A 22913-nucleotide genomic window follows, 5' to 3' on the forward strand; every position below is an offset into this window, starting at 1 on the left:
AAAAATATGTAAATAGAAAAGGAAAATTTGAGGCAAGATGCTGGCCTGGCCTAGTTCACATTTGGCAGACATAGTTTGCTTCTTTTTTTTAATTGACGAAAACTGAATATATAGATTTATGGTGAACAATACAATGTTGTGTTTTTGTTGTGTCCAGTGCTGAGGATCAAACCCAGGGTCTCAGGCGAGCTAGGCAAGCACTCTACCACTGAGCTACACCCTCAGACCCAACATACTGGTTTGTTTGGTTTGGTTTGGTTTTTTGAGACAAGATCTCGCTATGTAGCCCAGACTGGCCTCCTCGAACTTGCAGTGATCCTCATGCCTCAGCCTCCTGAGTACTGGGATTATAGGCTGGCCTACCACGCACAGTGATGTCCTTCTTTTTAAGGCTGAGTGGTTTTTCACCGTGTTTAGATATAGCAGCTTTTCCTTATGCCTTCTTTGCCGACAGACACAGAAGTTGCTTCCTTATCTGGGCCACAGTGAACACAGGAACATGGGCGTCCCTTTGACACTGGCTTCCTTCCCACTGCCTATGTATCAGCAGTGGGGCAGCTGGATCACACTTGCAGTGGCTTGAATGTTGCCTCCTGGAAGTTAATTGCTATTGTACCAGGATTAAGAGGTGATTAGAATTAATGCCATTATTGTGGGAGTAGATTTATTATTGCAAAAGTGGGTTTCTGACCCAAAGGATGAGTTTAGCCTAATTTTCTCTATGTCTTTGAGGCCTTGTTTATTCTTCTGCTATGATATGACATAAGCTGGGTATGATGGCACACAGCTATAATCCCAGCATTCAGGAGGCTGAGGCAGGAGAACTGCCAGGAGTTCAAGACCAGCCCAAACTACATACTGCCTCACACACAAGAAAATGGTTATCACTTCTCCAGGTGCTGATGCCATTCTCTCAAAATTCTCAGCCTCCAGAACTGTAAGCCAAATAACCCCTTTATTGTTTATAAATTATCCAGCCTGTAGTATTCTATTATTGCAGCAGAAAAATGGCCCAAAGAAGCAACGTGGTATTTTTTTTGTTTCTTTGCAGTACTGGGGATGGATCCCAGGGGCTTTGTAATTAGCTACATCTCAACGCTTCTTTTTATTTTTTATTGTGAGATGGGGGTCTCACTAAGTTGATAAATTGCCCAGGATAAGCTTGACCTTGTGACCCTCCTGCCTGAGCCACCCAGACTGCTGGGATTATGGGCATGTGCCACTATGCTTAGCTCTATTTTTAATTTTCTAAGGATCCTCAGTACTGTTTTCCATAGGGCTCCATTAATCTACAGTCCACCAACAGCGTGCAAGGGTTCCCTTTCCTCCACATTCTCACCAACATGTCTTCCATCTCTGATCATGGCCCTCCTAACAGATATAAGCAGTTTGATTTTGTATAGTGAATCAAGGGAACCAGGACGGTGCTCTCCCCACACATTCCCTAGAATACTTCTCTGTCACAAACACCATTCACGGTTTATTTCTGAAGAGACTGACCCGATACCCAGACAGAGGAGGTGAGAAACTGTTGGCGGTAAGAGACTTCCTGGGAGGTACAGAGGTCTGTGAAGCGGGTGGTGCTGCTGAGTCTGCGGCGTGCAGACTTTCCTCTAGCAGCACGGCCATCTTCAGATCTGCCTGATTGCCCTTTCCAGGTGAGAAAAGGGTCTTGGTGGCCTTGATTCAAGTGGGAGCGGCCAAGAGAGGGGCGGTGCCCAGTGTGTTTCTTGGGTCTCCCAGCTTGGTCCTCAGGGAGGGACTCACTTGAGGTTCAAAGGTGAGAGCCCTGGCTGTCATACCAACCCAGTCACTACTCCTAGAAGCTGCTCCACTCCTACAACCCGACACTCACAAGCATGGGAACAGTCCGCCGGCGACCCCAGGCCGCACCTCTGACCGCCCGCACCTCTGACCGCCCGCAGAGGCTGTGCCGGAAGTGCTCCCTGCAGCACTTCTGACTGCCCGCTTTCTGGAGTTTCCTTGTGGGCGACCCGTTTTGCTCTCCAGTCTTCACAATGCTGTCGCTTGGAGGGGAGGGGCAGCGCTGTCCGGGCTGGCTCTTAGGCTGGGCTCCTGGCCAGGGCGAAGATCCATCCGAGTTCGTCGGGGGCCTGTGGGAGTCTGTGCCAAGGGCGGAGGGGACGCCCGAAAATGACATCCTGAGGCACTGGGGGACACGTCACAGGCAGCGGAGTCGCCAGTGGAAATTTTAAAAATATGAGTTCCCCGCAGAAGTACATCACTCACTCCGGCCAAGTGTGGGGGGGGGGGGGTAAATGCAGGTGCATAACGCAACACCCACTGCTTTAGCACTAAAGCTGGCCCTTACAGCCTTCCAGATCAGCCCACAGCAGAGCTAGGAACTCCAGAGAAAACATGGCTTCTGCTTCTAAAACTCCCAGAGTTCCTGGCTCTGTGAACATGCTAGATGGCTCTCGACACCAATAGTTTCTGTACTTTAGGGACTGCTTGCATCAGGAATTCTTCCCCCCCACACACTTTGGTCATTTTGCAACAAGTTCTCACTACGCAATTCAGACTGGACTTGAACTCACTATGTAGCCCAGGTTGGCCTCGAACTCGCAGCAATCCTCCTGCCTCAGCTTCCCAAGGGCTGGGATAGGTGAGCTCCACAACCCTCCACTAGGAATCCTTACCTTAGGAACCATGGTCCCCTGGGAATCCAACCATAGGTGAAGAGTCTGTGTACTCCGGAAAACTGCACATGACTCACTCAGTGTACGAGTTGATTTTTCTGGAAAGAGGTTCTGTAAGTTTCATCAGGTTCTCAAAAGAGGATGTGATCCTTAAAGGTTAAGAGCTCTTGCCCTGCTAACTGCTAACAAAATACGGTACTGGAGTGGGAACAGATTGTGTAAGATTCTGAAAATGCTACTATGCCAAATACTGGCTAGGAAAATGCGTTTCTGTTTGTGTTTTTGTCTTTTTCAGTTCATGTGACTTATTTTTACCTCAAGGCATGAGTGACCAGGCAAAACCAGGTTGGAAATGTTGACATCCCACCCCATGCCTCCAGCCCATCCCACTTGTGTCCACCTCCTTCCCAGCCAAAGTCATCATGCTTTACCTGCCACAGCCACTCTTTCCCTCGTCTTCAAATATACATGCTCACATCCTCTCTCTTCCATCTTCTTCCCGTCACAGTGTCCAACATAGCACATTTATTTGATTATCCCTGGATAAGGAACAAACAAATCATAAATCCATTATGTCTCCTAGACCTTTTTCACTGTCTCTACTAAAAACAACTAACCCAATTTCCTATACACTATGCATTTTAAATATCTTCCTCATGACTTGTATTGTCCTAGGCATATGATTTACTTACCTATCCAATATTTGCCTCTCTCATCAGTTTGCTTGGTTGCAAACTGCTTAGAGGACAAAGATGACATCTAAACCCAAGTTATGTAGCCCTACAAGCCCCTTGGGAAGGGTCCCCAGGGTTCTCCAACTTGTCCATCTGTCCTCGTGCATGTCCCAACAGCACAGGCACGCCAGGGGACATGTTTCTTAAGACACAGGCACAGACAGATGGAGGGTGGTAGAAATGGGAAACGAAAGAAAAGAAAAGCAGCTATTAATGTAGGAATTAAGCAAAGGAGCCAAATTGTCAGATTATGGAATTAGATTCTGAAGAGGAGATAAGCCAGAGAGGGGGAAACCTGAACCTGTCTTAGAAGCAAGAAGGCTGCCCAGCAATCAGAGGTGGGAGGCGCCTGACAACAGGTCTGAGCTCTGGAGCAGCCCCAGTGCAGACCAAGCAAGAGCTGCCCATTTTCTTCTTTTTTTCTAACCCTATTACAGCATTTGGTTTGTTCCATATTTGTATCAGGCTTTTCTTGTGTTCAAAACCTCCTGACTGCAGTTTTTATATGTAGAGTGATGGTGATGAAATTGATTTCCATAGTCTGTTTTCAAAGTAGAACACAGGCAGAGTATTTGTGAACGGACCTGAGCACATTCCCAATTATCACAGAGAGGCACCCTTGGAGACTTGGCAACTTTCTCCACTTTTTCTCCTTTTCTTCTCAGTTTAATGCTGTTTTTACTTATTTACACATCCACCCACATGTTAATGCTTGCTTAGTTCCATACAGTCTAAGCTGCCATCTGATTGTATTATCATATATTAAGTGCCCATTACAACTCAATGACTGAATTGTATTAAAGAATGAGGATCTGAGGATATTGATTAACTGTTAATGGGTAGAGTACCAGTAACCACCCCACAGGCCGGCTCAAACTAGGGTGAGTGAATACTGTAGAAGTTAAGGTTAATGCCAGCACTTGGGAGGCTGAAGCAGGAGGACTGCCACAAGTTCAAGGCCAGCCTAAACTGCATAGTCAGGCCCTGTCTCAAAAAACACAAAAAGAAGTTAAGGTCAAGCCATTTGATGTCCACACATAGGAGCTTGGCTAGTGATTTAAATATACTACTACGACCCAGGTATAATTTTAGGGTGAATGCAGTTTTAGGTAAATTAATCTCACATTGCTCGTTTATCTTATCACAAGTTTAAAGTGTTCATTCATCATTCAACAAGCTCGCATCAAGTGCTTATGTGTGGGATCCATCATTAAACAACAAAAATCCCACCCTGGGAAGTTTACATCTTTTTTTTTTTTTGGTACAGGGGATCGAACTCAGGTCCTTGAGCCTGCGCAGCAGGCAGCGAAACCACTGAGCTAAATCCCCGGCCTGGAAGTTTACATCTTAACAGAAAAGATCCCATCTGGTGTCATCTGTCAGCCCTTTTGGTAGTTTCGCATCTTCTCTACAGGTCTGTGTTCCTTGAAGTTATTAATCTCGTTTGTCCCTGGTGTTTGCATCAGTGGGCCCTAAAGGAGTGTTCTCAGCCCCCTAGGTCTTTGGAGAATGTGCATTTCTGGGCCCCAGGTCCACACTCAGCCTTTGTTGTACTCACATGCCCCTGTTGAAGATGGCACCTTCCTCCCCTCCTTAGCCTGGGCTGCCTAGGTTCTGGTCACTGGGGATCTCTGACTATAGAGAAAGGCTCAGGGCAGAGGGGGAAAGTATGTGCAGGTCCAGCTTAATCCATGTATTCCCAGATGAGGAAACTGAGGCCAGAAAAGCAATGACTTGCCAGTGTCACACATGGGTCTGGACATTTACCTTGGGCCCATCCTCCAGCCCAGCACCTTTCCATCTTATTGCTCTCTTACCACAAAACCAAAACCCAAAAACTAAAACCCAAAACAAAATGGCACCCATCCTGGGACCAACAGGTCTGAAGAGCCAGAGGAATGGCAGCCCTTGGTCACAAAGAGCTCACACTGGGAAGAACAAGAGAGAGGACTGAATATGTGAATAGGGAACACCGGAAATCTGCCCCAGCCTATGTATCTGAGTACCTTGGTATCCCATTCCCTCTGTTGCCACTGACAGAATTAAAAGCAAGGCAGGCACTGGTGTGGTATATCCTGACAGCCCCAGTGACTACAGCCCAGTAGGATTCATAAGAATTTGAAAATCTGTATTGCATAAGTTAATCCATTTACCCACTTTTGTAATTTCTTTCTCAGTTTACTAGGATGAGCCAATTTTGAAAGGGTCCAATGTTGTCACAGTGGGCTGGACTAAGCTAAGAGGAAGGAATCTTTCCCAAGCTCGTTCATTACTAGGACCAGGCGGCACAGTGGCCTGAGCCAGCGGTGCTGGTGCTTTGAGGGGAGAGAGACCAGGAAGCTCGAGTTTGCTCCCATCTGAGATTTCCCTTACAGGACCATAACAAAATCTAAAACTTTAATAAGAAACTGTATGATCTCAGACCCCTATGCATAATTCATTGGCTTTTACAGTCCTTACCAACTAATCAATTAGTGGTCAAACAAGAGTACAAGTTTGGTGTCAGGTTTAATTTCTTCACATACCAGTTTTATAACTTGGGGCAAGAACCTTAATTTTTTGTAGCCTGGTTCTCCACCCATAAAGTAGAGACATAAAACCAGCCTGATATACCTCTCTAGGTTGTGAAAATTAAGTGAGCAAGCATACAAATGCTTTTTTTTTTTAATAAACTCTGAAGCACTGTAAATTTTTAATTACCATTATCAATTAGCATTCACCTTCACTTTCTAAATTAAGCTCAATCTTAAATTTAGTTGTGAAGTGAACTTAAAACTTCGCTTTGAGGAGGGTACGTTACTAATGTCAATTCTAGAAATACAGAATACAAAGCAAAGTCCTGCAGTTACAATTATGTGCATGAAAATATCCTTTCTTTTTTAATATATAATTTCTTTTCCTTATCACAATGAATGCTTAACAAAGAGCCAGGGGCTGAGTTTTTTCCCCCATATCTTAGTTTCTTATTTTTTTTTTGGTACCGGGGATTGAACTCAGGTCCTTCCGCTTGCAAGGCAGGTGGTGAAACCACTGAGCCAGATCCCCGGCCCTCCCCCACATCTTATAGAACAATTATTTACTCAGTTGCTGCATCTAGACCACAGCTCCAGTCTGAATTCTTCTCAGCAGCCATTGCCCATCCTTCAAAGGGCTCCCACACTTTGATGATGAGGAAAATCTCATTTCTTCAGGTCCTGTATTTTAATTTTCCACCATAGAAACGTTTATTAGTTGGTCCCACATTGTATGAAAAGCTTCTTTGCTGAGATAAGCAAAGCTTTGTGATTTTCAGTCACTTTGACCCAAAACTGAGTCTACAGATTTGGCTGCCTGGACAGGTTGAAGGTTGGGCAGATATCGTTAATGCACAAGCCCGAGGAATAGCCTTGTAGTGCAATCATTCTTAAATCCACATCTGCCAACCTCCAGGGCACAATTAACATTATTTTATTTTATTTATTTATAAAATCGCACCCTGTGCAATCCTGCCCTTGGGTGTTAGTAGAGAAAATGAGTGCATTATAACAAATAAAATATTATGGAACAACAAGTTATAGCTATACTAATTGAATATGAGAACTCATAAAATAGTCTTATTGCCAGGATGCTGGGAGAGGAGCAAAGTCCTTTAACCACTAAGACTGGTTCACATTAGAAAGAAGAGATTTTTTCCCTTAGCAATTCAAGAGACATGGGTATCAGTGGAGGGAAGAACTGGAGAACAGCAGGCTTTAATAGGACCCTGAGTAAGGTAATAAGCCAGTGCTGCCCCAAAGACCACAGCTGGGCAAGGTCACATTCCTAAGATGTATAGTCCAACTTTAAATCACAATTGGAGCTGGCCCTGTTTAACTTTCCTATCAGTCTTACGTGATGTTATCTCCATCATTTTCCAAAATTGGAAAAACTATATATATTTGAAACTAAGGCCTTGAGCATGCTAAGCAAGTACTCTACCATTAAACTACACCTCTAGCACCCTAATCTTTTTTATTTTTTGGTTCAATATTATTTTGAAACTTAAATACTACTTACCTGTTCCATGTATACAAATCATAACCCTAAAAATACATATTACAAATAAAGGCACACATATATACAAGTACCTACATACATGCCAGTACAGTATATACACACACTCACATGTATATCTGTGAACTGATAGGCCCTTCCACAGATCAAACCATATGGGAAACATATTTACCTACAAACAAAATACAGAGCCAGCCCACTAGGCTTCCTTAAAATAAGAGTGTACTCTAATTTTTCTTTAAGCTTCTGCGAAGTTTTGCATTGCTATCAAAATATTTTTGGAAATTCTGTAATGTTTCTCCTTTTCCCTTGGCTTCTTATTTCTGGCAAGGACTAAACCCCAAAATATCTTTCCTCTGGGACACTGAAATAACAGTCCCAAAGCAGCTGCTTGAGCTATAGCTATCCAGAGATTGGGGAAAATTTCCAGGGAAGGCCACCTGTAATTTAGTCAAAAGCCCAACCTTCTAAGACCTTCAGAGACAGGTGTGTGCGGGTTTTTCATCTTTCTGGAGCCTCTTGTTTTCGTTTGCAATTCTGTCTGCTGTTTCACTTCTTGTTCTTCTCTCCTCTTGTCTCTGCCCCACCCCTCCTCTGGGTTTTGTTTTAGATGTGCAGAAAGAAGTCAGCCAGCCCCGCTTCCCCAGGGCCCTGAAACCTGTTTCTCCTCGGCTGACTTCCCCAATGCTCCCTTCCTGTAACGGTGCCACCGTGCTGGGTTCTTGTCATCCCTGACCTCTTCCTTCAAGTAGAGAGCAGCTTAAGGGCACATCTGGCGGATGAAGAGAGCCAGCGCCACTGATGGGCACAGCTGCCTGGTGGCCCGCAATGAGCGGCTTCCTGCTGACCAGCAAGGCCCAGGCCTCATTATGTGGCCCACAGGGGCCTCTATGGAGCCCAGGCCACTCCCCTTGAGCTCAGTGATTCTCATCTTGGAGTCACCTGGGACTTGTTTTTACAAATACCTTTATCAAAAAGTTGTTTTCAAACAAAAACAAAAAACCTTTGTTCAGGCCTGTTGAGCTGAATCTCTGGGCCCAAGCCTGGGTGGTGCGATTTTTTTTTTAACAGCTCCCAGATGACTCTATTGTGTAGCCTGGCTAAGAACCACTCATGTAGATTCTGCTCATGGAAGTTATCCAACCCCCAGCTCACTCCCTTCCTTCCAAGTACACCCCAGGAGATTCCTCTGCCTGTTCTCACAGCAGAGGTTTCTGGGAGCCAGGAAATCCAGTCAGGAGGCCTTAGGAACACAGTCAGGGTGAGAAAGGAAGAAGGCTGAAAAGAGAGGAGGTGCCAAGGCAGCAGAAGCAGTGTTCGGGGCTCTCCCTACCTGCTCCACATATGGACCCGTTGCAGCTGGTGAACAGAAGGCCACCTCCTTCTCCCAGGGCCCGACCCTCCTCAGATGTGGGGGATGCCATACTTTAAGTGTCATGATACTCAGCTTCTTTCACCTTGGGATGGGAGAGGGGAAAACACAAGCTCTGGAGGCTCAGGAATTGAGATTGGGAGACCCTAGGGAGGAGACTGAGGTCCCTGTGACGCCCTTTGTCCAGCCAGCAAAGGACACTTTTAAAATAAGTCACAGCTATGAGGCAAGGAGTGGGATACAACAACAGAAATGCTTTCACATGCAGAGGAGCTTGAGAGGCATGCAGCTGCTCGTGTACGTGATGCAGTCCATTCCTGTTCACACCGAGGACAGAGACTGTTGGCAGGAAGAGAGAGAGACTGACTGAGACTGTCCGGCTCCAAAGCCCCATAGTCCCAACTGCTCTCGGCACAGTTAGAAAGGAATAAGCAAGGCCCCACTTGGAGCCCAGTGCTCAGACACACCACCCCCTCTGGGATTTAGACACCCCTGGTTGCTTAGGCAACTGGTGGGCCGCTTCGAAGTTTCTAGGCCAGTGGCCTGCAAGGAGAGGGGCCTGCCCCTCCTCTGAGCTTCTGCTCAGAGCTTCTTGGCCATCTGCCTGTCTTCGTCTGGCACGTTTGTGTTCCTGTTGCGCTCTTGGCTTGTTCTAAGCAGGGAAGGTCTCCCTGCCTCCACCCCTCTTTCTGTCTGTCTCTCTCCCCAGATGTCCCGGGGGCTTATGTGGGAAAGCATGTTCTTTCAGCCTACCAGAGACTTTCAAAGACAGGCCTTCCCCTGCCGCTTTAGGAATCTGCGGTACCTAAGACAGGAGCAGACCAACAAGAGGGTAGAACAGCTCTGCCTTCTCAGATAGTGTAGCTGAGTAGCTCTGGGTTTCCCGTGGCCCCATCCTCTGATTCATGAGCATCAGAAACCCAGGCCCTTGCCCTCAGAACAACCATGATTAAGGCAGGCATGCAATATGGGAGGTCCAGCTACAGAGGAGCAAGGGGCTTTTACATTTTCTTGTGCAATGAAAATCCTCCCATGCAACCTTGGTGCCCCCAACTTAAAGAAGCTCCGTTACCTGGAATTTTGGTTGTCTGTGTCTGTGTCTGCCTGTCTCTCTTTCTCTCTCAGAAATTCAAGCAAAGACCCCAAGTGAGTGACGTCTGATAATGAGCCATCCTGCTGTGCCCCACCACTAACCCAGCATGTGTGGGGTCCCCATGTGGTCACCGCCACTCCCTCCTGCACCAAGCCAAGGCCACAGATCCCCAGGGGCAAATGTGTGTACCTCCCAACTTTAAGAATTTGTGTTAATGAAATACATTTGCACTCTGATCTAATATTCAGACCCACACATGCCTGAAACACTGACTGTGATATGGCTTGAAAACTGGCTGGCGTGATCGCACCCTGCGGTTGGGAGTAGGAATGCCCCACAGGCAGAGCCTCCCACTGGAGGAGCTGGCAGGAAGCACCCTTCCTGGAACAAATACTCCTGCTGCAGGGGTTGCTTGCCACTCTCATTTTTAGAAACCAGAAAAACATGAAATGCAAAAAGGCTCCAGTTCTAACCATCCCACCCAAGCCTGGCCTGAGGAAAACTATGAAATGGGCCAGGAGGGCCGGACCAGGCCTCCAACCCTATCCACTCCATTGAAAGCCGAGGACTCTGCTCTAGCTCAGTGTAGACTGAAGCAGCTCAGGACACACGTGGTCCTGCAGTCTTTTTATACAGCTCAGCAGAGAGGAAATCAGAGAATTACGTCAAGGAGTCAATATAATAGTCATCCCGATAATAATGGCCAGTGGGATTCTTTTTTTTTTTTTGAGACATGGTCTCACTATGTAGTTCAGGCTGGCTTTGAACTCATATGCAGCCCAGACTGGCCTCAAACTCGTGGCCTTCCAAGGGATCACAGGTGTGCGTCACCACACTGGGCTGCTACTGGGATCCTTGTACTACCGGTAAGACTTAAAGGCTTTGCAATGTTGGGCAAGTCATCTAACCTCTCTCTTTCTTCACTATAAAATGATGATCATGATGTGCTCTTCCCTGGACTCAGGCTTATCATAAGAACCAGATGAGAAATATGAAAGCTTTTGCGAAAATATAAAACTGATTTGAAACCCACATAACCTATTTATTACAAAACAGATACCACATGTAAATATTATACCTAGTTAGACAGTATCTTAGTTATCTACTGATGGCTAAATATGTAGGATCTGGTAGTATTGGCCACATGATATTTTTCTTGGAATATTCCAAAATGTTACCAGGGATATATAAGTAGGCTCACAACAGGAAACCAGTTTTCATGGCATTTGCTGAAGTGAGCTTCTACCTAGAGATGTGGTATAGTTTCAAGGGGCCCTAATGGGTGCTCTGCACAACTGTGAGTGGGTGGAGCAAATCTTAATTAAAATACATAAAAATTATGTCTCTTCTCATTGAATCCAGCTATCTCTATGATTTGTGAGTAGGCTGTTCAATGAGTTCGGAGAAACATTTCCCTCCAGCTCCAGTTGGCAAGATGTCAAGACAGGAAAACACGCCCCGCCCCCTGCCCCAGGCAGGATAGATGACCCTAATTCTCGCCACCCCATTTCCCTAAGCCATTCGCAGTGAATGAATCACTACCCATCCCAGTGAGCCCACACAATTTTAATGCGCAGTAGCACCCGTAATAGAGAGAACCATGTTGTGAAACTTCAAATTTACTTTTAATTCCATCTTTGACAGACCAATTGAAGCCATGGGTTCTGCTTAACACTAGCTGGGAATTCTAGCACCCTGCAGTTTGTAAGACTTTCCCTCTCCCATTAGCCTCAGATCCGACAAATGCATCTCTGCTTCTATCTCAATGGCTTTCAGTCTTTGGGAGGGTTTGTCTTTACTAGGAGAGAGGACAAGATGGACAGCCGGGAGCCAAGTCCCTGAGGAACTGGAGATGCAGGAGGAGAGACAATGAGACTGCGTTCATTCCCCGTGCATGTGTTAAGTACTGTGGAGCAAGGAAGGCGTTTCATGAGATGCATAAAAACATCACAAATCCTGCCTCGCAAGCACAGGTCCCAAGTTCGATCCCCAGTACCAAAAAAAAAAAAATCACAAACAATATTCACTCATTCCTAAGTGACCAGGCATCATCATACTTATTTATAAATAAAATTATTTATTTACTTTTATCATTTATCCTGCAAATATGTTTTCAGAGGAGGAAAAGACGGTAGCAACATCACTATTGGTCATTATCTCTATTCTTACAATATAACCCTGAGGTACCTATGGTCTCCATTTTACACATAAGAGGCTTAGGAAGATTAAACAACTTGCCCAATGTTCCACAGCTTCTTTGTGGCAGAGCAAATTCCAACCTAGCTGGGCATCGTGGCACACACCTGTAATACCAGGACTTGGGAGGCTGAGGCAGGAGGATTGTCTCAAGTTTGAAGCCAGCCTGTCTCAAAAAAAAAAAAAAAAAAAGCAAATTCCAACCCAGCTGTATTTAATTCCTAAGTCTAAGTCTTCACTATTCACTAGTACACTCATCTGCTTTCCAGACTGAGGCAACCTTTGGGAAGGTAAGGGCTGAATTGGTCCCTGAAGGCAGAGTATGACTTGGATTGGTTGGATTGAGGGAGAAGGGGCAGGATGTAATCCAAATTGCCAAGTTCATATCTCCAGGACCCCAAACACTGCCCATTACCTGGAAGAAGTTCAGTATCTTTTTCATGAATGGATGGGTGGGTGGTTAAGAAACAGCATAAATAAAGGTATAGAGATGAGTATCAGGATAAAAGCCAGGGAAGGGCACAGGAGAAAATAGAAGGGGAAAGAACGGAGATGAGACTGAAGCACAGTGTTCACTCTGTCAGGAAGGAGCCAAGGCCATTTCAGCCACAGGAAACCATTTCGTGGAGGGCTTACATGGTGCTCTGCAGGGAGCAGTTTGGTTCAGTTCTATGAGCTGTTACAGAGCAAATCCCTTCAGATGGGCCTTCTAAGGCAAAGCTATGGTTAATCTGGCATTGATGTACAGGTGGGGTAGAGGTGGAGTGACCGGAGTAAGAGAGAGGGTGACTGTACGCACTGGGATAAGGACACAAGAACAGGCTAGGAAGGGTCTGGGGCTATGATTAGGAACCACAGGGGAAGTGTCCAGCATAGACTCAGGGTTTAGTCAAAGGACAAGAGATGTCTCTCGTGACTCAATCATTGACAGGAAGCAGAAGACAGCCAGTTCCCCTGTCACCTAAACAAGAATGCTCAGATACAGAGATGCTCTGAAAATACTCAGCTCAGCTCCCTTGCACAAAGGATTGCTTTTAAAAATCTTTGGGGGCCGGGATTTAGCTCAGTGGTTTTGCCGCCTGCTGCACAAGCACAAGGACCCAAGTTCAATCCCTGGTACCAAATAAATAAATAAATAAATATATATATATATATATATATATCTTTGGATGCAGTGGCACACACTTGTAATCTCAGCACTCAGGAGGCTGAGGCAGGAGGACTGCTGTGAGTTCGAGGCCAGCCTGGGCTACATTGTTGTGGGATTTAAGAGACAAAAGAGACCATTGGGAAACAGCAGGATGTTATTTTAGGTGAACACAGGCTCAATGAACTAATGTCTAAAGGAAGAGCATCAAACAAAGAAAAGTTTCAGTTTTTATACATTTGCTCAAGGGGTTGGTCTTTCTAGTGATGTAGCAAGCAAGTTTATAGGAACAGGACAAAGGCAGATGGTTTTGTAATTTAGCCTGGAAAGAAGACAGAGCCTTGTGAATCTTGTGAGAGTAAGATGAGTAAACTTTGTTCACAGGACAAAGTTGCCAATTTTATCTGTACCAGAACAAGGAGTTCTAACTATGAGGGGGTGAGGGGGATGATGTGGGTGACTGCCCAAGGCTGAGAACTTGTTTTTCTCTAAGTCCTGCTTCAATGTAGTGAGTTCAAGGCCACCCTGAACTACTTAGCAAGACCCTGTTTCAAAAAAACAAAAAAATCTATGCTCATCAGGTCAAAGGAATCAGCTACTGGTCTGAGCAAGTAGATGCAAGCACTTTTAATGATCTTCCTTGGACTAAGAGGAAGAAAAACCCTCAAATTAGAGCAGTTCCTTTGCCAAACTTAGGTGGATCCTCTTGCTAGTAAGACTTGTGAACCCTAAGGGAAACACTGCCGTCAAGACTGTCCACGACAGGTGGCAACTTTGTTGGGAACAATGCACACGTTCTCCTTGGCGCCTGAGCCTCACAGACAGCTGAGACCACATGCCCACAAGTGAATGCTTCTCAGATAACGCGTTCACTCCACTTTCCAGAAACAGAGAGCTCTGACTCTACATCCTATACAATGGTGAAAGGTGGCTCTTTGCATCTTCTAAAACATGCTTAAAGAAGTGAGATGTGGAACAGGCCTGTAATCTCAGCACTCTGGGAAGCTGAGGCAGGGAGATCACGAGTGGAAACCCCAGCCTGGGCAACTTAGCGACTTAGCGAGATCCTATCTTAAAATAAAAACTAAGAAAATGGCTGGGGATGTAGCTCAGTGTGAAGGCCCCGGGTTCAATCCCCAGTACTACACACACAAAATAATAATGATGATGATGATGATAATAACAACACTTGAAGAGTGACTAGAATTCCAAACATTTGTGATTCATCATCAGCACTTTATCTGTACTATAACTATACTTTGGTCACTTACATCCACAGGGGTTTTACCTTTAAGAAATGCACCTTAGGGTTCTGAGAGGTTTGTAGTATTCTTTCTGGGGGGCGAGTGGGTGGTGTCTCTCTATGTAGTTCAGGCTGGCCTTGAACTCACTACACAGTCCAGGCTGGCTTCAATGCACAGTGACCCTCTTGCCTCAGCCTCCAGTGCTGGGATTATGGGAGTGCACCACCACACCCAGCTGAGGGTGGTAGTATTCTACGAAACAGAAGAGGATTCAAAAGTGCAAGCATATAGATGTCCATTCAGCCATTCAACAATTATTTACTGTGCACCTGCTGCAACCAGCCGCTGTTTTGGCACTACAAAATATATTAAGTGAACAACACGGCAGTCCTGCCTTCATGGAGGCTCCTTTCTAATGGAAAGAGAAAGATAATAAAAAATGAAAGTAATAAATAAATTTGTAGATTGGTAGGTGATCTGTGCTATGGAAAAAAAGAACAGAGTGTGGGGGCTGGGGCAGTGTCACAGTTTTAAATAAGGTAGAGTTAAAGTCCCCTTACTGAGATGGTGACATTGGTTACAGAGCTGGAGGAGACATTTGTGCTGCCCTTTAGTTATAATTCAGTACTCACATGTAAAGTCTTTCTTAACACATCAAATTAAGGTAAAAATGGCCAGGCATAGAGGCACATGCTTGTAATGCCAGCACTTTGGGAGGCTGAGGCAGAGATCTCAAATCCAAGCCTGACTTGGACAATTCAGTGAGACTCTATCTCAAGATAAAAAAAAAATAATAATAAAAGTAGGTGTGGTGGCACATGCCTGTAATCCCAGCACTTGGTAGCCTGAGGCAGGAAGATCACTGTGAGTTCAAGGCCAGCCTAAACTGCACAGTTCAAGGCCAGGACAAACTATATAGTGAGACCCTGTCTCAAAAAACCAAAACCAAAACAAAGACAAAAGATTAAAAAGGACTGGGGATTTAGCTCAGTGTAAATGTCCTGGGTTCAATCTCTAGTACTGCCAAAAGGGGAGGGGAGGGGAGAGGAGGGGAAGGGAAGGGGAAGGGGAGATGAGGGGAAGGGGGGGGAGGGAAGGGGGAGGGGGAGGGGAGGGGAGGGGGAGGGGGAGGGGAGGGGAGCATGAGTTTATTCTGGTATGAGTAGAACTGGGGAGGAGGTGTCTTGTCATGAAGCTAATCGGACACATTTTGAACACTTGCATTTTAATAACAAAAGCAATTATAAACCTTACTTTTGCTGAGGCTGAATGTGTTAAAATACCACCCCTTAAATCCTTTTATATGACAAAAGTCCCCTTGTTAAATGCTATTTGTTGATGTTACTCTCCAGGTACTACTCCTTCTCTGAAGACACAGTAACCCATGCTGTCTTATCAAAATTGAAAACACAACCGCCTGCCTCGCAAGCACAAGGACCCGAGTCCGATCCCCGGTACCAAAAAAAAAAGAAAGAAAAAATAATAATAAGGATCAAAATGTACATTTTGGGTCAGGGATTTGGCTAAGTGGTTCCACTGCCTGCCTCACAAGCAGAAGGACCCAATTTCGATCCCCAGTTCCAAAAGAAAAAAAGAAAAAAGAAAAATTGAAAACACAAACCAAATGCGTGTAGGGGATAATTCATAGCCACCAGCAAGTCTCAGCTTTACTTCAGCAGTGTATAAAAGAAAGGGCTGGGCTGTAGTTCAGCTGTAGGGAGGTTGGCTAGACTTCGAAAGATCCTGGGCTTGGGCAGCCAGAAAAAAAAAGCACTTATTTTAAAATTAAAAGAAAATTAAGTAGTGTATGAAAGTTATGAAATTTTTCTTTGCCAGAAAAACAATCAGCTGTCCTACTACTCACCCATCAGCCTTTATTTTCCACTTGGTATTATATTTATGACTTTTATCTGGAACGAAAAGAGGCTGGGAATTATGAACTGGATAAATTTGACATGTAACTGATGGTAACAGCTCATGTTTAAGTGCACATTGTGAAAATCGTAAAGCCCTGTTCCAGATTCCAGCATAGTACAATATATTTATTTTTAAGACTCAAATTCCAAATGTCTCTCAAATGTAGAAAATGACCTTATTGGTCAACAGGCCAGGGGTTTGACTGTGAACAGAATCGCTTAGAGAAAGTTCCCACATGGAGCTTTCAAGATTCCTGAACTACAACACATGTCTGAGAAATCAGAGAGTCCATAACTCGTTTCTGTCTCATGGGTTAACCGGGTCTCCGAGTGGTGATCGCCACTACTTGGTGGAGGCTGTGCTTAAGATGCAGCCCCCTTACCACCTCCCAGGCTACTCCTGTGCTCGCTCAGGGCTTCCCTGACCTCACTTCCTGCTTCGCTCACCCCAGCCTCAGTCTGCCCCAGTCTAGAGCTGCCAAGACCAGAGACTGCGGCCCCAGTGCTTGAAAACGCGTGTCAAAGGAGCTCAACTTCTGCTTTTGGATGATTTACTGACAGTTACTTATTTCCTTTTCTTCTATTACAAAATTCTGTTTGCACAGAAAAACACGATCAACAAGTGACAAATCAGAAAATCAATGGTAATAAACTAAACTACACCAAACTTGGATATAACCTGCTGGCAACGTGTTATGAACCCTATTAGAAGACAAAACAATAGTTATGTTTACAAAGAAAAAGCGTAGTTTAATTGTGATTTAAACAGCTAAGAAACATTTCCTATCTCAAGCAAAAATACCTCAGACCACTAGGCACATTAAGCATTGCGATATCAGGTTAAAGTTAAATCCCCTTGTTTCTTTTCCACATCTTACAAGATGCTCAAGTCCAGGCCTTGGTCTAGAACCAATATAACCCATCAAGGCACAGCAAGAAAATGAAAGCTTTCTTCCAAACATTTTCCCTTTGGCCTGTCCTCTCTCAAGGACAGGTTCATGACTTTCTATATCCACTGAGCAGCCATGGGTCTACAGCAGACTCCATTCATTGTGTGGATGAATGAGCTGTGATGAGATGAAGTGACTGGAACTAGGACCCAAGGCCCTTGACTCCAGCTGCTGCACTTTTGCTCAGTGTTACCCAGGCAATTCATGAAAGGTGGAATGGCTGTCCCTGGTTTTCAGCTTCTGATAATACCTGGCTTCCCCAACTTCTCTCACTCCCTCAACACACATGGCATGGGAGCCACACACAGCTGCTCTAACATGCATTTGTATCCAGGGTCTCTTCCGTGACCGTCACTGGAGTGCTGCCTGTCTTCCATGCAGGGCTGATGTTCATGGTGTTTAACTGGTTAAGCCCTAGGCACTGGCTGATCAGAGGGACTCTGGCTTTCTGCTGGCCTGAGGACCTGGTGGCTCCTCATGCCTGCACTATGCCCTTGTGGGTGCAGATGAATGGAAGGTCAGAAGGTCCAGGAAGCCCTCCTTAGGGGCAGCTTCTGGAGAGAAACTAGGGAAGGGTCCAGTCTTCCGTAATTTGTGTAACATGTGTACAATACTTCTAGTTTATTATTCACTTTACAAGCATTCAGTGCCTACAGTGTACACAGAACCTTATGGGAAAAGCCAAGCCGATTGGACATGCCCTGATGTCCCTCCCACCTTATTTCCTGGTAAGGTAGTAAGAAATGCTCATCAGCAACCATAACGGACACCAGAAAGTCATTTGTGTTTGAAGATGGGTCCAGGAAAAAGAGTATGGCAATTGAAAAACAAAGGGAAGGGGATCCCTCTGGTTGTAAATCATAGAAGGCTTCTTACGGGGCCCGTTTCTCAGGACTTCCCACCTCCAACCTCAGTAGAGCTGGTGCTAGGACTAGGTTGGCCGGTGTCCCTGTGGGCCCAGGAGCCAGGTGGGACCAAAGCCAGGCTGGGGCTGGGCTGCCTCCGAGCACCGTGAGACGCCGCTGTGCTCAGGCGGCACCCCCCTCCCCCAGGCCATGGGCAGCATTTGATCACCAGCTCCTCCCCAGCCCCTCAGTGTAGCCCCTTACAGTGCTTGCTGAGTACCTGCTCATCCTCCGGGTGCATGGGACCGAGGGAGGGGAGTGCCTGGCCTGGCAGTGGGCCTGGGACCTCAGGGAGCCCTGTTCCGAGGACGATGGCCAACCACCCGTCCTTTACCTCCCTTACAGGGCCTGGGTTCAGGTGTGTCCTGATTCCTAAAAAGGACTCAGCTGAGGCTGAAGGTATGAAAGATCTGAGGGGAATGAGTGATGAGCAGATTGCCATAGACAAAACTGGGTAAGAGTAAGCAAGCTGTTTTCACCATCGCCCATATTGTACAAGGGTCCCTTGTAATTTTAGTTCAAGGGCAGAAACTAAACTGGGCGTGATGGCACACACCTGTAATCCCAGGACTGGAGAGGCTGAGGCAGGAGGATTGCTGTGAGTTCAAGGCCAGCCTGGGTGAGTTCAAGGCCAGCCTGAACTCCAACAAGTAAGTAAATAAATAAATAGACTTTAAAAGATCAGAAACTAAAATGTGCTAGATGGAAAGAGTGTGGCTGTGGAGTTGCAATGATTTGTCCAACTCTCCTTGGAAGGTGAAAGCACAACTCTTATTTATCTAGAGATGGTTCCTTGGCAGGGAGACTTCACAGGAAGTGAGTGATAATTTAGCCAGGCTTCTGTGTCATAATCCAAGAAAGAGGTGCTCTGTGCTCCAGTAGAACCTTAAACAGAAATGTTTATGTGGCAAACAGTAAATGCAGACAGGACCACTAGCTGCCCCGTCTAGGGCCGATTCCTGAGAAGGCTGACTGCTTTCCTACACTCACCAATCTGCCTTCTAATCTGCAGCTTGGTTTCCTGAGAGAACTTGCTTTAGAGCATCCCGTGTCTATCTACAGCCCCAGTCTTCAAACAAAGCCCTCCTCCTACTGCAGTTTTTCAAACTGGAGCCTTTAATCCTATTCTCAAGGCCCATGAATTCTTCAAAAGAATCTCTAAATTTTTTGCTTTTATATTAAAGATATTCTAAAAAAATTTTCTTTTGGTACTGGGAATTGAACTGAGGGCCTTCTTATTCTAAAAATGTTAAAACAAACATCACCTGCATCATCACCTTTTTATACAGCACCATCTCAGTCTCAGTAGAAAGAATCTGCATTATGACTGCTTTGGTCAAGTGATCTCCTAGTCTCACGTGTAAATTGGAATGAAATATCTGTCAAACAGACATACTCAAGAGTCTACAGGGGGCCGGGGATTTAGCTCAGTGGTTTCGCCGCCTGCTGCGCAAGCGCAAGGACCCAAGTTTGATCCCCGGTACCAAAAAAAAAAAAAAAACCCAACTCAAGAGCCTACGGTTCTTTTTTTTCTTCTTTTTTTAGTTCTTTTATTGGTACATTTTACGTATACAATTCACTTACATTTATCATTGGGTGTTTGTACCTGTACATGATGTATCTTGGTTCTTATTTTTTCCCCATTACCTGTGTGCCCTTCACCTCCTCCACCCTTCCCTATTTACATAAACATCATTTCCATTTTTTTAAATTTTCTCATAGTTTTTCCTTTCTCTCTTTTCCTTTCCCCTTCCCCTCCCACCACCCCTACCTCTTTGGACCTTTTTTCCTATTTCAAATTATCAATTATTCATTTTAACCATTTTAACCCTTGTTTACACTATCAGTTTCTCACACTAGAGAAACTATTTGGTATTTACACATGTGTCCTATTTATTTCACTTAAGAGTATGGCCTCGATATGCATCCAAAATAATTTTTTTTTTGGTATCGGGAATTGAACTCGGGTCCTTGTGCTTGCGCAGCAGGCAGCAAAACCACTAAGCTAAATCCCCAGCCCAAGACTCTACAGCTTCTTAAGTGTGAGAAACTCTTTCCACTGTAAATAATCGGACAAGCTGTGTTACAAATCACCCTTACAACTCTGGCCATAATGAATTGATCCTTGTCGGCTTCATCATCATCTTGAGTGAAGAGGTCTGGAAGTTATTGGAACTGTAAAGTAGAACTCTTTTATCGGTACTAATATATTGCCAATTGGTGAAGCAGATAGTCTCCTCCTGAAAAGCTCTACTCAGTTCTATGTGATCGTATATTATAATGAGTCAGACAGACTAATCGAAGGTTTGAAATAGGGGACTTTTCCCACCTCGGGTAAGTTCCTTAAGGTCTGCTCTCAGCTTTCTAGAACACAGGTAATAAACTCCCATCCATCACAGGATGCTAGGCTAGTAATTTCAGGCTTTCTACCATGCTGAGTAGATCTGACCCTGCTCTGACATGGTGGAGTTTGCAATTTGCCAAGAGACCAAATCCATGAGAAAGAATGTTTTGGGAAAACTGTTTCTGAGGTCTATGGACTAGCGCTGGAGGAACCATGAATAGTTTCTGCAGATGTGTCTGAAACAACTGGACATCTACATAAAATAAAAAAGCATCTAGACCCAGATCTTTTACTCTCCTCTCAAAATTTGGATCACAGATCTAAATGTAAAATGCAAAATTATAAAACTGAAAAATAACAGAGGAGAAAACCTAGATGGCTTTGGGTGTGACGATGGCTTTTAGACACAACATCACAGGCATAATTCACGAAGAAAACAACTGATAAAGGACTTCATTAAATTTTAAAACATTTGCTCTCTAAAAGACTGTAAAGAGAAGGAGAAAATAAGGAACTGATTTGGAGAAAACATTTGCAAATACACATCTGATAAAGGACTGTTATCCAAAATATACAAAGAACTCTTTAAAATTCAACAATAAGAATACTGGGATGGAAAAAAAAAAGAATACTGGGTGTGGTGGCACAAGCCTGTAATCCTAGCACTCTGTGAGGCTGAGGCGGGGTGGGGGTGGGGGGGATATCACAAGTTCAAGCCCAGCCTGGGCAATTTAGCAACTCATTGAGACCCTGTCTCAAAATGAAAAGGGATGTGGATCAAGGTCAAGGTCCTGGGTTCAATCTCTGGTACTGCCAAGAAAAAAGAGAGAGAGAGAGAGAGAGAGCAAACAACTCAATTTAATAATGGGCCTAAAACCTTTATAGCAGTCTTACTCATGAAGTTGCCAAATCTTGGGTGCAACCAAGATGTTCTTCAGTAGATAAGGGATTAAGCAAACTGTGGTGCATCCAAACAATGAATATTATTCGGCACTAAGAAAACATGAGCTACCAGGCCATGAAAAGACGTGGAGGAACACTAAATATATGTTAATAAGGGAAAGAAGCCAATCTGAAAAGTCTACATGTTATATGATTCCAACTGCAAAACACTCTAGAGATGGAAAAACTAGAGGCAGTAGAAAGATCAGTGGTTGAGAAGGAGGGATGATAAGGTGGAGCACAGATCCTCTGCAACAGACTCTAATAATGGATATATGTCATCCCACATTTGTGTTTGCCCAAAGTCCTAGAACATACACCGCCAAGAGGGAGCCTCCAGGGAACCTTGGACATCGGTGCTCGGTGCTAATGTTGTGTCAGTGCACGTTTATTTTTTAACAAAGATCCCGCTCTGGTGAGGAACTTGATAGTGGAAGAGGCTGAGCATGTTGGGGGAAGGTGCAAGGGAAATCTCTACTTCCCTCTTGATTTTGCTGTGAACCTAAAACTGCTCTAATAAAGTCTCAGAAGTTGCTTTAGGCAAGCAATGCATCTGACAGGCTTCTCAAGAGTCCAAGTCACAGAAGCAGTAAGCACGCTTTTGGATGCAAGGAACAGAAAATAAATAGCAGCAAGGACTCATTGGTTCATGCAACTGAAAGTGCAGCAGTAGCTCAGCCTTTGGGTGTAGATCCAGTGGCTCAGCACTGTCCTCACAATCAGTTTCTTTCTGCCACTCTGCCCTACCAATTGCAGCATTGGCTCCAACCTCAGGCTAGCTCTCCTCATGGGCATAGTATGACTGCCAGAAACCTGCCAGCCTAGCCACATACCTCCTCATGGAGATGCTCCGTTCTGCTCAGCATTCCAAGAATGAATTCCAAGATTTATCCTGATTAGAATCCTCAGACTAGGAGTGGTAGAGCACACCTGTAATCCCAGCACTCTGGTAGGCTGAGGCAGGAGGACTGCAAATTCAGTCCCAGCCTGGGCAATTTAGTGACTTAGCTAAAGGGGAGAAAAATTAAAAAGGGCTTGGGATGTAGTTCAGTGTGAAAGGCCCTAGGTTCAATACCCAGTGCCAGGGAAAAAAAGAAAGTAAATTGAACTACAGGTGGTGGAACATACCTGTAATCCTAGAAGATGAGGCAGGAGCACCACAAATTCAAGGCCAGCCTGGGCAATTTAGGGAAATCCTGTCTCAAAGTTAAAGAATAAAAAGAGCTGAGGATGTAGCTCAGTGGTGGACTGGTCCTGGGTTTGATTGGCAGTGTGTATGGGGGGTGGGGTGAGAGGGGGAGGGAGGAAGGAGGAAGAGGACAGGAGGGGGAGGAGAGGAGGGAAGAAAGTCAGATCATGTTACTGCTCAAACCTCCAA

General features: G+C 45.1%; 1 long non-coding RNA gene across 2 annotated transcripts; it reads right to left on the reverse strand.

Annotated features, from left to right (window-relative positions):
- Positions 1-1453: 1453 nt before the first annotated feature.
- Positions 1454-22913, reverse strand: LOC147829964 (uncharacterized). Of its 2 annotated transcripts, XR_015447115.1 has the most exons (4): positions 7891-10071; positions 6475-6588; positions 3092-3199; positions 1454-2758 (listed from the first exon to the last, which is right to left on the reverse strand). It is a non-coding gene; the product is annotated as an uncharacterized LOC147829964 (long non-coding RNA). The 2 variants fall into 2 exon arrangements; XR_015447116.1 differs by lacking the exons at positions 6475-6588; positions 7891-10071 and adding an exon at positions 22369-22913.

The sequence above is a fragment of the Heterocephalus glaber genome, unplaced genomic scaffold, assembly GCF_053883595.1.
Source record: "Heterocephalus glaber isolate CG9 unplaced genomic scaffold, H.glaber_assembly_v1.0 deba00000347, whole genome shotgun sequence".
Classification (NCBI taxonomy): domain Eukaryota; kingdom Metazoa; phylum Chordata; class Mammalia; order Rodentia; family Bathyergidae; genus Heterocephalus; species Heterocephalus glaber.